This window comes from Nomascus leucogenys, chromosome 8 (assembly GCF_006542625.1).
Source record: "Nomascus leucogenys isolate Asia chromosome 8, Asia_NLE_v1, whole genome shotgun sequence".
Taxonomy (NCBI): domain Eukaryota; kingdom Metazoa; phylum Chordata; class Mammalia; order Primates; family Hylobatidae; genus Nomascus; species Nomascus leucogenys.
This window is the reverse complement of record NC_044388.1, coordinates 31,207,105-31,221,472: the sequence shown is the minus strand read 5'-3', so window position 1 is coordinate 31,221,472 and position 14,368 is coordinate 31,207,105.

The following is a 14,368-nucleotide window of genomic DNA, read 5'->3' as shown; positions in this document are numbered from 1 at the left end:
AGATAGATATGCACGTTTTACACATGAAAAACACCTGTAAAAGCATCCAGAATTTGGCCTACAGCTGAATGGAGTGATAAAGGCGTTTGGAGACCAAGAAGGGGGAGTTAAAGATATTTACACGTCCTCCCCACCATCTCCACTTTCTACCATATTTTTGATTTCCAGGACAGCTGAACTGTAATACAATGTTCAAAATTCCTCCAAAGGAACAACTGCACCACTGCATGATCATTCCTCCGTTTCTGCGGGAATATTTCCCACCTTACCAATGAATTAATCAAAACTAAAAATCCACCCTCTGTCTGTCATCTTTTGGCTACCTGTACAACAGGTACAAAACTTCAATGCACTGCATGCTGTATTTTCTTCAATGTTGGTGTTTTTCATAAATGTATTTCTCTGGATATGCCTTCATTTATTTTCTTTTCACTTGCTCTGCCCTTCTTTGGTGGTTCAATCCCAGACTCTCCAGGGAGAGCTCCCCATCTTAACCAGAACCCAGAAGGAAGGAGAGAGAGAAAGAGAAAGGAAGACAGAAAAAGAGAATATAGACTTTACATGCCCTGCAAATGATTTGGTTTACATAAATGATTTGTTCTTAGAAGCCAATAAAGCTTGCCTAGAAACTGGGATAATTATAACAAAAATTTATATAGCACCGACTATGTGCCAGGTGCTGTTTTAAGAACATTGTTTGGAGCCTCGAGGGTACTGCATGCCTGCAGAATGGGCTGACATGGGTCTGATAATCAAGGGCCAGTGCACCCTGGCACCCTAGTGTAAGCGACCTGGCTCTTTTTGGGCCCTGGTGAGCCCTTTCGGAGGACCATAAGCTGCCTCCCTTTCATCAGAATGGCCCTTAGGAGGAGAGGCCAGAACACCCGGTAGCCCAGAGTCAAGGGTTGCTCTTGTCCATCTCACTTCCTTATCTATCTTCCACTTAAAAAAACATTTTTGCCAGGTGCAGTGGCTCACACCTGTAATCCCAATACTTTGGGAGGCCAAGGCAGGTGGATCACCTGAGGTTGGGAGTTCAAGATCAGCCTGACCAACATGGAGAAACCCTGTCTCTACTAAAAATACAAACAAATTAGCCTTGTATAGTGGTGCATGCCTATAATCCCAGCTACTCGGGAGGCTGAGGCAGGAGAATAGCTTGAGCAGGGGAGGCAGAGATTGTGGTGAGCCGATATCAAGCCATTGCACTCCAGCCTGGGCAACAAAAAGCAAAACTCCCTCTCAAAAATAAAAAACAAAACAAAACTTTTTTTTCTTTTAAAGACAAAGTCTAGCTCTATCACCCAGGCTGGAGTGCAGTGGCATGATCATATCTCACTGCAGCCTCAAACTCCTGGGCTCAAGTGATCCTCCTGCCTCTGTCTCCCTAGTAGCTGGAACTATAGGCATGTGCCACCACACGCAGCTCTACCTTCCACTCTGTCCTCTGCCCTTATCACTGCACTTAAATAGCCTCTGTCAAGGTCATTAATGATCTCTATGTTACTACAATAGTCACTTCTCTGTTTTAATTTTTCTCTATTTCCCAGCAGCATTTGAAACCATCCATCAGTCCCTCCTTTTTGAGACGTTTTTTCCCCTTGACACTCCATTTGTCACCCCCCCAACCTATCTACCTGTCTAGTCATTCCTTGTAGTTTCTTTTGCTGGCTCCTACTCCTAGACTACCCTCTAAATATTAGAGTGTTGGCCTGGAGTAGTAGCTCACACCTGTAATCCCAACACTTTGGGAATCCGAGTTGGGAGATCACTTGAGCCCAGGATTTTGAGACTAGCCAGGGCAACAAAAGGAGACCTTGTATCTACAAAAAAATGCAAACAAATTAGTCGGGTGTGGTGGCACGTGACTGTAGTCCCAGCTACCTGGGTTACCTGAGCCCAGGAGGTCACGGCTGCAGCGAGTCATCATCGCACCACTGCACTCCAGCCTGGACGGCAGAACCAGATCCTGTCTCTAAATAAATTAATAAATAAATATTAGGGTGATCTGTGTCCCCAGCCTCCGTACTGGGGTCCCTTGTGTAACTACGCATTCTTCGAGCAACCTCATTTAGTCTTACGTAAACATCTTGTAATACCATGTATGTACCAGGGACTGCTAAATTTAGATCTCCAGCTATACCCTCACCCTGGAACTGTAGACACACACCTCTGCATGCCTGTGTGACATTTCTAGATGCCCATTTAGCGTTTCAAACATAGTGCTGTCAGGCACAAGTCTTGATTCCACATCCCCTCCATACCATGGTTGATGCTGTCCCTTTCCTGAGCACTAACATCCACTCACCCCGCCACCCCCACCCCAGCACTCCCACACACCCCACCACCCCCACCCCAGCACTTCCAGGCACCCCGCCACCCCCGCCCCGACACTCCCACGCACCCCGCCACCCCCGCCCCGACACTCCCAGGTACCCCGCCACCCCCGCCCCCACACTCCCACGCACCCCCCGCCACCCCCGCCCCGACACTCCCACTCCCACGTGCCCCAACACTCCCACGCGCCCCAACATTCCCACGCACCCCGCCACCCCTGCCCCAACAGTCCCACGCGCCCCAACACTCTCACGCACCCCGCCTCCCACGCACCCCGCCACCCGCGCCCAACACTCCCACGCGCCCCCACACTCCCACGCACCCCCAGCCACCCCCGCCCCGACACTCCCACTCCCACGCGCCCCAACAGTCCCACGCGCCCCAACGCTCTCACGCACCCCGCCTTCCACGCACCCTGCCACCGCCGCCCAACACTCCCACGCGCCCCAACACTCCCACGCGCCCCAACACTCCCATGCGCCCTGCCACCCCCGCCCCAACACTCCTAGCAGCCGTCCTTTTTCCTTCTCAGCCAGTAAAACTACTGTTCTTTAAAAAACAATTCCAATGTTAACTTCCTCCAGGAAGGCTTCTCTGACATTGTTCCCCATTTCCTACCCATCTTAAGCTGAGCTGGGCACCCTTACTCAATATTCTCATAAAATCCAATGCACTTCTGTCTTTCTAGACCACACTCAAATTATCTAAATATTTGTCTGTTACTACACTGAGTTCTTTGAGGGAGGGAAATATGCCATTCATTGCCATATCACCAGCCACATAATTTGTGGGATTAATGCATGAATGAATAAATCTCTCTGGCTTAAAGAAAACCACTGAAATGTTGACTCCTCAATGCTTGCCATGTCATAAATGTTGTCACTCACTCTTAACTCTGGAAGAAAGACGTTTTACAATGATCTCAGTCATCCTGAGCTACATTTGTCAGGCAACAGTTGTTTAAATATGTAAGTTGCTTATAGATAGATTCATCCCAGCTACTTCCACCTGGTCCTTTGTCTCCTGAATACATATTATCCAAGAGGATCCCGTAGGACACCATTCCCTCGTCCACATGCTATCATCCAGTTTTCTTTAATGTGAGCCTCTAGCCAGAACTTCAACACTTGGCCACATATAAGATGCACAAACTCATAGTTTCCTGCAGAACTGAGTTCAGCTTAGGCACAAACAGGTGGAAAACTCCCTCTGGAGTTTCCTGGTGAGGTTCTAGACAGCCTGTTTGTCTTGGAAGTGTTCTGCTTTGGGTTTGAGCTGAAAGGTACTAAAGACACTCACAATCTCACCAGCAGGATGGAGCCAACAGGACTTAGGCATGAGTTACTGCAAGACGGCTTTTTAAAGTATACTAAATGACCAAAGAAGAAACATTTGAAAGTTACTCTTTTCCTGGATGAAGCATGTTTGGAGTTGAGAGGAACACAACCCACGCCCCCCCCCCCCCCCCACACACACACACACTAAATGAGAAGTGGCACTTTTCAGCTGCTTTTCTCCTCTAGGTGGTTAGACCGAGGGGTATTCAGGAAAGTCCATAAATTCAAGAGTAAGAGGAGAGGTCCCTGATTAAAAATGGTTACAGTTTAGAATTTTGACAAACCCACCATAGCTATGCCTTCTGACCTGAAGCAATTGCAAGGGCTTTACAGGGAAAGTTATAAGCACTTGCCAGTTTTTTATATACTTTTTTTTTTTTTTTTTTTTGAGACGGAGTTTCGGTCTGTTGCCCAGTGCAGTGGGTCAATCTTGGCTCACTGCAACCTCCATTTCCGGGGTTCAAGCGATTCTCCTGCCTCAGCCTCCTGAGTAGCTGGGATTACAGGCATGTGCCACCACGCCTGGCTAATTTTTGTATTTTTAGTAGAGATGGATTTCACCATGTTGGCCAGGCTGGTCTCAAATTTCTGGCCTCAAGTGATCCACCAGCCTCAGCCTCCCAGAGTGCTGGAACTACAGGCATGAGCCACCGTTCTCAGCCTACTTTTTTAATAGCTACACATTGGCCTAGAAGTCAGTTTCCCAAAACTCTGCAGAGTCTAGACAATAAAGACAATTCATACCATGATATTCAAGGTATAGAACCGACTATAAAATAACTAAGATATCTTACACTAGAAGGATAAACCCAAAAATGATAGTGAATCTACCAGGTGGATTACTATGTAGTCAAACATTTGTAAAAGCAGAGGACATTGCTTGTGCCTTAGAAGCAGGATACAAAATATAGATACAATATGAACACAAGTATTTACAACAAACAAACACAAAATATGCACAGCTGAAAGAGACAGGAAGGAAATGCACCAAGGTGTTCTCAGTAATGTCTCTGGACAGTGACACAATGGGTAATTTTTTCTCCTTGACACTTGCGTTTCTCTAAATATTCTATAATTAACGTATATTAAAGGGAAAGAATAAACTTAATTATGAAAATTCATTCTAATGCTGGTATTAGAGTTTGATAACATCTATGCTACCTATTTTCTACCTTAAAGTGAAAGTTGTAGTCCATTTTAACTGTATGCACAGATGTGACTTAATCCATGGTTTTAGTATAAAATAGAGAAACATTTTATCTTTGTCTTTTAACAGTGTTCAGTGTTGCAATGAACATTCATACCATGATATTCAAGGTATTCATTTCTGTGCAATGTATAATGTAAGGCAGAATTACTTCATGATTACATTGCAGTGTACATTGCAACAGTGTCATTTAACGAAGGAAACATTAGTAAGTTCATGCAATTACCTTCTGTTTGTAAATTGCAACTAAAAATGTTGTATTATACTTTTGTGGCAGGTACATCCTGTAAGCATATAACTTGAATATCTGGTATAAAATGCAAACTTTGTGAAATTAAACATTATCTCTAAAATGTATTTTCAGTGTTGCTTATTGAATGATCATAAATGTCCTATAATGTAAACTATTATCCAAATAGCCTATTTGTTTGAAGAATGAGTGTATGTCCATGCTGCAGATTTTTTGTTGTTGTTGAGATAGGATCTCACTGTGTCCCCCAGGCTGGAGTGCAGTGACACAATCATGGCTCACTGCAGCCTTGACCTTCCAGGCTCAAGAGATCCTTCTGCTGAGCCTCCCAAGTAGCTGGGACCAAAGGTGTGCACTACTGCACCCAGCTAATTTTTGTATTTTTCATAAGTGTTGGGTTTTGCCATGTTGCCCAGACTGGACTCAAACTCCTGAGCTTATGCAATCCACCTGGATCCCAAAGTGCTGGAATTACAGGCATGAGCCACCACATCAGGCCCATGCTGCAGATTTTTTAGGTGGCATTTGAGGTTATTAGCCATGACACAAGTGTGTGTTTTATGCATGTATAACAGAAACACACAGGCTTCAGGTTGGGAGGAAGTTCAGGCATTAACTAACCCAGTTCTCATAATGGATACTTAAATTTCTTATATAACATGTCCGTCAGTGCTCATTCAGCCTTGGCTTAAAATTTGGAAGTAGCTGAGAACTAAGACGCATTCTGTTTTTAGAGAGCTGTGATCACGAAGTAATTCGGCCTTACATTGTACATTGTACAGAAATGAATACCTTGAATATCATGGTATGAATGTTCATTGCAACTTTAAACAGCAGACCCTGGCTGTCCCATCTGAGCCCTCTTCAAGGTAAACATGAAGGTCGTTTAGATCTTGGAATATAACTACATCTCCCAAGTTTTCTCTTCTCTACAGTAATCAACGAGCTTCTTCCAAGCTTCTTCATCTGCCCATCTTTAATCTCTGCATCTCATCTTGGGCGTACCCTCTACATATAGTGTACTTGTTCCAAATGCCTCAAATAGTGATGCCCAGAACTAAATATAATAATTCAGGCCTGACGATTATACACCTGAGTGAAACTGTTACCTGTTCTTTTCTACAAACCAGACTTCCTTGGATTTGACAATCACACAGACTGCACCTCCTTATATTGTGATTGAGCCTTTTCCCATGCACAGCTGTTAACACACATCTCTCTAATCTTTTTCCCAATAGGTCATTGTTTTTTTTATTGATACATAGTCCCTAGAACATAGTAGGAACTTGGTAAATATTTGAACAAACACATATAAAGCTTTATGTTATTCTGTATTATTTCCTTCATCATTGAGATTTTATTATTATTCAATATAAACAATTGGTACAGAATATCTAAAAAGCCATGTAGTTGTAATTCTTTCTAGAGAATTAATGACTCCAGTTTAAAATTTAGTGCCAAAATGTTTTTTGAGAGAGGATTTCTGGCTGGGCATGGTGGCTCATGCCTGTAATTGTAGCACTTTGGGAGGCCGAGGCAGGAAGATCACTTGAGCCCAGGAGTTCAAGACCAGTTTGGACAATATAGTGAGATCCCTGTCTTTATGATAAAATTTAAAAAATTATTATTTAAGGCTGGGTGCAGTGGCTCACGGCTGTAATCCCAGCACTTTGGGAGGCCGAGGTGGGTGGATCACGAGGTCAGGAGATCGAGACCGTCCTGGCCAACATGGTGAAACCTCATCTCTACTAAAAATACAAAAAGTTAGCCAGGCGTGGTGGCGGGCGCCTGTAGTCCCAGCTACTGGAGAGGCTGAGGCAGGAGAATGGCATGAACTCGGGAGGTGGAGCTTGCAGTGAGCCGAGATCGCCCCACTGCACTCCAGCCTGGGCGACAGAGCAAGACTCCATCTCAAAAAAAAAAAAAATATCGGCGCGGTGGCTCACGCTTGTAATCCCAGCACTTTGGGAGGCCGAGGCGGGCGGATCACGAGGTCAGGAGATCGAGACCACGGTGAAACCCCGTCTCTACTAAAAATACAAAAAATTAGCCGGGCGTGGTGGCAGGCGCCTGTAGTCCCAGCTACTCGGAGAGGCTGAGGCAGGAGAATGGCGTGAACCCGGGAGGCGGAGCTTGCAGTGAGCCGAGATTGCGCCACTGCACTCCAGCCTGGGCGACAGAGCGAGACTCCGTCTCAAGAAAAAAAAAAAAAAAAAAAAATCATTAAAAAAAAGAGGATTTCAAATATATAATCTTAAAATATTGATAAGATGTTATATTTAAAGTCTCCTGAATTCACAATTTAATATCAGTCACACTACATGCTCAAAACTTTACACTCAGTCAGGTGCAGTGGCACATGCCTGTAATCTCAGCAACTTGGGAAGCAGATGCAGGAGGATCTCTTGAGCCCAGGAATTCAAGACCAACCAGGAACAATATAGGGAGACCTCATCTCTACAAAAATTTTTAAAAATTAGTGTGGTGGCATGTGCCTGTAGTCCCAGCTACTTGGGAGGCTGGGATGGAAGGATAGTTTGAGCCAGGGAGGTAAAGGCTGTAGTAAGCTGTGATTGCATTACTGCACTCCAGCCTGGACTATAGAGCAAAACTCTATCTCGATCGATCAATCAATCAATTTGCACTATTTCAGAGCACATTGACAAATTACTAGAAAAAAGTATTGCCAAAAATGTTATGGGTAGTGGTACCCTTGTCTGATGGGAAAAAAAAAATTTTTTTTTTTATATTCACAGCTGAATAATGGGAAGAACTTTTTAAAGAGAGATCTTCTTGGGCCCCAACTCCGAAGATTCTGATTCATCAGGTCTTTTAAGAAGCCTCCAGAGGAATCTGATGTGTGGCCAAATTTCAGAATCACTGACTTAGCCTATTTCCTATGGTACGAAAGATTTGATCAACACAATATAATTTGTCTGAAGTCATTAATCACGAAGGTTGAAGGACAGGATACTTACAACCAACCTACTGAGCAGTTTCTTGACTGATCTGCCACAAGATATTAAGTATTCTGTGAGGAATAAAAGGTTTTACAGTCAAAAAAGTTGGGCAACACTAGGCATGATTCTTCATTATATGATTTTTTAATGTATATGGTAAATGTGCAGCAGATAAGCTATAATATGAAGCATTTCCCATGCCTGTAGGACAAAAGACGTTGATCATTCATGAGCATTAAGTAAAATCATTCTACAGTTATGCATTAATTTATATGAAGAATAATCTAAACCCACCTTTCTCTATTTTTTCCTCGTAAGTAACAAAATAGTTCACGGCTATTCCTTTCTCGCTCTTTTTTTTCTTTTTGAGACAGAATCTCACTCTGTCACCCAGGCTTGAGTGCAGTGCTGTGATATCAGCTCACTGCCACCTCTGCCTCCCAGGCTCAACCTCTCCTCCCAGCCTCCTGAGTAGCTGGGACCACAGGCCAGCACTACCATGCCTGGCTAATTTTTTTTTGTATTTTTGGTAGAGCTAGGTTTTCACCATGTTGCCCAGGATGGTCTTGAACTCCTGAACTCAAGCAATCCACCAACCTTGGCCTCCTAAAGTGTTGGGATTACAGGCGTGAGCCACCATGCCTGGTCCCTTTCTCTTTTCATCTTTCCGTGAAGATGCTCCAATGTCCTTTCACTCACAGGCAGTGGTGTGCTGGAGCTAGTTCATACTAACTCGAAAGAGATGATTGTGAAATTTTTAGGAATTTTGTGAGCTTATTAAAAACAGACATTAATAAAAATTAAATTATATAAACTTATTATTAAATTATATTATAAACAAAGGTAATACTTATTCAAAACTCATCACTTCCTATTTTACTGTATTTTACTATTATCTATGCTCTTGGGGTTATTCACCTCTATTATCTCTGTATGTTAGAAATTGGTTACAGAGGGAATATTTATACCTCAGAAATCAACAAATGCTAGAAATTGGGGCTCCCCCACACTCCGAGAAAGCTGGTCATCAAACATTTACCAGCACACTACCACTTGTGGATTCACTGACTTCCACATACGTAAATCTCTGCCCACAGTTATATCAGCCTTCCTCTCTAATCAGTGTATTTTTACCCTAAAGCATTTCCTCTCATTGACATGTTCCACATACGATGAGCTTCCTTTCCATGATAACTCTGACCGTTTTGTTTTAAAATTTCAATTTTAGGATGTTCCCTGAAATATGCCTGTACATGGGTTGTGAATCTTTTTCCTATTGAGATAGTGAAATAGCGATGTTAGAATATGTGTAGTCATGAATGAAGACCAACCAACCGACATCAAAACAAATCTATGATTTCAAATAAAGGTTGCTTTTGAGTTGCAATAAAGATCTATTTGGACATGCTACAGGCTGTTCCTTGCATTTCTAACTGTACTGCCATCTATTTGCTCCTGTATTTCCCCCGGAAGTCAGCCCACAGCTCTGCCCCAATGCTTGATAATGCACTTTGGGACTTACTTCAACTATTGTTTCTGTGCTTTGACCTCATTTTGGACATCCATTACATTAGGTTTATTGTATCTTGCCATTATTCACTTATGTCTAGCTCAGGGCATTCTGTGGCAAGTCATGGGCGATTCTTCAGTGCTGATAGCTCTTCCAGTGCCCCATGACTGGAGATTCTGCACTGTTCTTCATTATTCCACTGGACTCATTGACAACAGTGATGAAACAATACTTCCATGAGCCCCAGTACCTTATGTACACACAGTCTTAGCTATGGGGCATTCAATCCTAAATACTAGATTCTATGATGTGCCTCTGCTGACCTTCTAAATCAGTTTTGCACTAGCTATTGAGTCTGATAAACTCAAGAACCTATGAGTTCTTTAATATGGATTACTGCATCCTGTTCCATCATATCCAAGTTCAGCCCATGTTGCTTCTAGACCCCTCAGAGCAACAAAAATTCAGTGGCCACTTAACTGGGAATTAGCCTTTGATATTGGCGTACACTTCGCAAAGGCCTATCTCAACCACAGCACTTGTGAATACCAAGCCTGGTCCAACATTGACTGAGGCTGCCTTGAGCACTGGAAGCCCCTGGACATATGGGGAAAAGGGATGTCAATGCAGGTCTTCCTCAGTTCGCCTTCCAAATTTTGGAGTGAGCCAAAGCCCTGCCCACTTCCATTTTTACCATAATCAGGTTTCAAATATTATATTATTATAACAAAATCAACAATAATACTCTGCATTCGGCCAGTATATTAACTTTTTTTGTAATGTGCATGATCTCAAAGACCTTCATAAGAGAAACGAGGAAATGGGGGTTTTAAGAGATTAAGGCATTTGTTATTAAAGGCTGGTAGCTTGCATGCAGTTCATTCAGCTAGATGGAGGAGAGGCTGGGAGCTGGAAGCCAGTCTTTGGCTCTCAATCCACTCAATCTAATGCTTCTTACATTATCCCACCAAGCTGCTTATTCCATACCGTTTATCTTTGTACTGTACTCTGATCCAGAAGATGTGTCCTCAAACACATTTTAAAAATAAACCATAACTGGCAAAGTAAAAATTCCTTGGGGGTGAAATATGTAAACTCACCCATGAGGACCCCAAATGTCTTAGTATGACTTTACTGTACCCTCGTCTTTAGAACAGACTCCCCCACCCTCCCCCAAAAAAGGTTATGAATGCTTCCACAAACACTTGAACATGGCCTTAGAGAAAATTGAAAGCTTAATGAATCAAATCCAGCTTACGCCTAACAGATCTGCAGAAACCTCTCTGACATGGTTTGTTGGTAGATTTGCAATAAAAATTTAAATGTAATAACCTCTTAATTTGGAAGACAATAAAGCTATAACAAAAGTTAGACTTCAAGTTGCTTTCAGCAAGGGAAATTAGATGAGACACCACCTTGCAAATGCTATTTGAAGCACCCACCTCCACAATCTAACCTCCTCCACCACAGCAAAGTTCTCAGTCCGTACCAAGTTGCAGAAGGAAAAATGTACGATTTCTTTTTGAAGGTCACATGAGGATTCTATAGAGTGTCCCACCTGTGTTCCTGCCAGAGTCTTTTCCAAAGCTAAGATTTCCCTCTGACACGGGTACCCACTTCCATAATGTAACTTCTTTTATCACAACAGATTTCATGGCCTCAAGCAAGTTATTCAGGGGAAAATACTGCCTTGTGTAAGGGACGGGAGGCTAATAAACATCAAGACACGTGATAAGGCAGTAACATTTCCACTGAAGTCAGGAGACAGTGCTGTAGCTCAGGTACCGACACGTCCAAGAATAAATGGGCATAAGGTACTTCCATATCACAAGAGTCTACAGTGACAGCAGATTGAGAAGTGCCAATGGTGGGTAAGCCACAAAGAACCCAGGTGATTTAGTCAGCTGCCATGTTAAGAGAGCTGAAGATGAAGCAACAATCGCTTGAGTGAATAGGAAAGTATTGATAACTGAAATATATATATATATATATGTCACAGGGATTGTGTAACCTTAATTGAATCCTGTTCCTGATTGGTCCCTATTTTGATTTGGAAATGGAGTCGCCAAAGCCACAATCTCAAGAGTTTTAAAGCAGGAATTCACTTGATATCAGAAGACTCATAAAAAGGCTTACCAAGTATCTCGGAGTCTGTAACTACCTTGCACTCCTTGGGGAAAAAACCAGGTCCCACAAGAGAGATGTTTAACTAGCTCATTTGGAAACAGCATTCCTTTCATTTAAGAAAATGCTACTCAGGCCAGGTGCGGTGGCTTATAGCCGTAATGCCAGCACTTTGGGAAGCAGAGGCGAGCAGATCACTTGAGCCCTGGAGTTTGAGACCAACCTGGGCAACAAAGTGAGACCCCTCTGTCTGCACAAAAAATGCAAAAATTAGCTGGGTGTGGTGGTGTGCATCTGTAGTCCCAGCTACTTGAGAGGCTGAGGTGGGACGGTCGCTTAAGCGATCAGGAGGTCAAGTCTGCAGTGAGCCATGACTGCACCACTGCACTTCAGTCTGGGTGACAGAGCAAGACTCTGGCTCAAAAAAGAAAAAAGAAAAAAAAATAATACTCTGTTCTTAGAAGGTTCCAGAAGAGTACATTGTTAACACAGGAACTGAAGAACAGCACCTATAGAAAACTGACTAGAGGTGCCATTGTTGCTGGTGATCAACGTTTGGTGGATCCTAAATCCAGTCTGAGCTAAACTAGGCCCCGTATGGAAAAAGGACAGGCCTGCCTTTTAACAAGCAAAAAAGTCACAGAGATCAAAACATTGCCTTTTCAACAAGGAAAAATCTATTGAGGAAAGGAGAAATATTGTGCTCACCTGGGAAGGAACACTGCTTGTCTGGGAAAGAGGGAAGTCAGCTCAGAGAGACCCCAGGCACAGTGGAGAGTTCACAGGCGGAAAGACTCCACAAGGAAGAAAGAGGAGAGGGGGCAGAACACACATATCTGAGACCTTACTACCACTGCAAGTGTGTCTGTGAAGCCCTTCTCCCAAGAGTCCATGTTGCTACCCTATAGGAATGCTTGGATCCAGATGGAAGCAAGGAAAAGGAGAGGGAAGTAACGGGAGTCAGAACCAGGAAACTTTTCTTTTGATTGACAGCTCAGAATTCTCCCCTGGAAGAACCCACAGGTGAGTTCAAGGTCACTGTACAGCTACTAAGAGCCACTCTTTTATAGAAGTAGTATTGATGGTAGAAATATCAGTAAGGTGACAGATTATGTAAAAATGAAGAAAGATTTTAGAGACAAAAAAGTCCAGGTTTACCTGTTGTCTCCTGCTATGTTCCAAATGTTTGTGTCCCTTCCCTGCACCCCAACCCAGAACCAACTTCATGTGCTGAAATCCTAACCTTCAAAATGATGGTATTATGAGGTGAGACCTTTGGGAGATAATTAGGTCAGGAGGGTGGAGCCCTCATGTATAGGATTAATGCCCTTATGAAAGAAACCCCTGAGAGCTAGCTAGCCCCTTCCCACATATGAGGACACAGAAGGTGCCACCTATAAGCCTGAAAGTAGGCCCTCACCAGATGGCACATTGGCCAGTGCTTGATCTTGGACTTCCCAGCATCTAGAATTGTGAGAAATAAATTTCTATTGCATATAAGCTGGCCAGCTTATGGTATTTTGTTATAGCATCCCAATGAACTAAGACATCTCCTTTACCCTTAAAAGTGTCTAGGTTTAGACAAAAAAACTATATATGGTCACCTTATTAATATGTTCTATTAGCTTTCTCTGCTCACCTAGTGTCTCTTAGCCATAGGAGCCTCTGTCAGCCTAGCACTGTGGAAGGTGGGAGAACACTCTAAATTCAGGAGACCTAACTATGCCTGCCCCTATCGCTGCCCCAATCAGCTGAGACCTCAGAGACATCATCAACCTTGGTTGCTTTCTCAGGTTGGTGATGTCTCTGTCTGAGGCCTCAGCTGGTTGGGGCAGGGATAAAGAGGACTGAAAGAAAGAGGACTAGTGTATCTCAGTGGTCTCTTCTGGCTCTAAAATTATGACTCTACTGGAAAAAAGAATTGATTTGGGGCCTACTCAAATCCCACCTATTCGATCTTCACCTGCTAGGATGAAAGGAACATCACTCCTTTGATGTTTCTGCCTTGTGTCTCTGGACTTCTCCACTCATGCAGGTTTCATTGAGTCATCAACCTCTTCAAAATCATCTTTAGTTATTTATTTATTTTTGCCACCACCTCCTCTCTGTCTTCGGCTCTTTTGGTAAAGCATACTCATGAGATTGGATGGGGTTTAACAATCCTGAGCAGCATGTGCTTTTCCTTCACTTCTTTTTCTCCCCATCATAAGCTCAGAGCTAAACGAAGTCTTAAGTGGTAGTTGAACAATACACGTCTCTGTGACATACTAAATAACAGGAGATGAAAGCCAGTTATTAGCTTAAAGAGAAATATGGCATACCCCACGCAGAAAAGATATGGAAAGAAAAACGGGGATTTGTAGGGGGCTGGAAGGCCCAGATCCGCTGAATTATTCTCTTAATTAAGGAAAGGCAGTACAGCTGTGTTTCTCAACTTTGGTTGAACACTCAAATCATCTGGGGAGCTTTAAATATTACTTATGCTTTGGTTCCATCCTCCAGATATTCTGACTTAATTGATCTAGAGTGTGGCTTGGGTATTGGAGTTTTTAAAAAATCTCCATGTGTGATTCTAACATAGAACTAGGGCTGAGAACCACTGCAAGAGAAGTTAAAAATAATGGAAAAAGGCCGGGCGCGGTG